This window comes from Mus pahari, chromosome 23 (assembly GCF_900095145.1).
Source record: "Mus pahari chromosome 23, PAHARI_EIJ_v1.1, whole genome shotgun sequence".
Taxonomy (NCBI): domain Eukaryota; kingdom Metazoa; phylum Chordata; class Mammalia; order Rodentia; family Muridae; genus Mus; species Mus pahari.
The window spans coordinates 14,265,995-14,267,330 of record NC_034612.1 but is presented as its reverse complement, the minus strand read 5'-3'; the positions used below and the strand labels follow the sequence as shown (position 1 = coordinate 14,267,330).

Below are 1,336 nucleotides of genomic sequence, written 5' to 3'. Positions count from 1 at the left end.
CGCTCCTCCTCGCTCCAAGTGCTTGGAGAGACACACATACAGCCGATCTCCTTAAATTTCAGGTAAAGTGAGGCCAGACAACGCAGCTCAGGGGTCAGGCTGGAAAAGACCCCATGTAAGTTAGGGGACGGAAGTTGGGAGTAGGTCTGGAGTTCCAGCTTCCACGGCTCATAAACTACAGATTTAATTTTAACGCCCTTCCCCCACACATTGTAATAAAACAAACAAACAAACAAACAAAAACCGACACAAAGTTACACCATGAAGCAAGTCACACCAGGAAACAAGAGGGATAGCTAATCCCAGCACTGGGGTGGCAGGAGGATTGACAGAGGTTCTAAGTCAGCAAAAAGAATGAACGAATGAATGAGACCTTATCAAAAAAGCTATATCCAAGGTAAGAAATATTTATCTGTTTCAGTTAACAAACCAGGCTAATAACAATGCTAGTCCCTGAACATCTGACTCAGCATATGCACAGATGAAAAAGGAATTCTCTAAAAATGACCTAGAAAGGATACACTGTCTATGGTGGTGCACACTGGTTGGCCACCCCAGCCTTGTGGCCATACTTTCTCTATGGTTAGGACCTAGTAGTAGCTGCCTTTGGATTTCATATTCACCTGTAGGAGGAGCACACCTTCCTCTGACTGGAGTTGTCTGAGGAACTCACAGTACTCACTTATTTGGATGCAAGATTCTAGTGTCTCTATTAGAGTCTAATAGATTTATCGCTACTGAAGTTTCACTGTTGAAAAACATTTGCCTAGCCAGGCTTGAAAGCACAGGCCTTTAATCTCAGCACTTGGGGGACAGAAGCAAGAGGATCTCAGTGAGGTCAAGGCACCCTGGTCTACATAACGAGTTCCAGGGCAGACAAGGCAGTGAGCCTGTCTAAAGTAGTAATATTACTACCCTAAGTGGTGGGTATTTTAAGGAGAGGACGAGATGGGATGTTTCTCTTGCGGTTTGCCATTTCAAGGGCAAAAAGCTCTCTTGCATCCGCGCTCTTGCACGACAGTGCCCAAGCACTTGACTAGGCCAGGATGCTATGTGCTACCCTTATCCTAGGGCTGCATGCACTTGCTGCGCGACAAGTCCCACTGAATAAGCAGATGAATCTGACCCGTTTCCCCTTGGGCCTTTGTGGAACTATCTTGTCCAGAGCAGCCGAACTCTCCTCTCCTCCTCGCGCCAAGTGCTCGGAGAGACACACACACAGCCGATCTCCTTAAATGTCGGGTAAAGTGAGGCCAGACAACGCAGCTCAGGGACCAGGCTGGAAAAGACCTCCTGTTAAGTTAGAGGACGGAAATCGGAAGTAGGTCCGGAGTTC

The 1,336-nt window shown here is 47.2% G+C and overlaps 1 protein-coding gene across 3 annotated transcripts in view; it reads right to left on the bottom strand.

Moving 5' to 3' along the window:
• C23H12orf65 (chromosome 23 C12orf65 homolog) overlaps positions 1-1,336 on the bottom strand; it is a 14,552-nt gene that overhangs the window by 12,940 nt on the left and 276 nt on the right. Inside the window, exon 1 of one of the 3 annotated variants that reach the window (XM_029533733.1) lies at positions 1,127-1,307. The exons of the other annotated variants lie outside the window; for them this stretch is intronic. The gene's annotated coding sequence lies outside the window, so the exon portion shown is untranslated. Of the gene's footprint in view, positions 1-1,126; positions 1,308-1,336 lie in introns of those variants that run through there. 3 annotated transcript variants of the gene reach the window in all.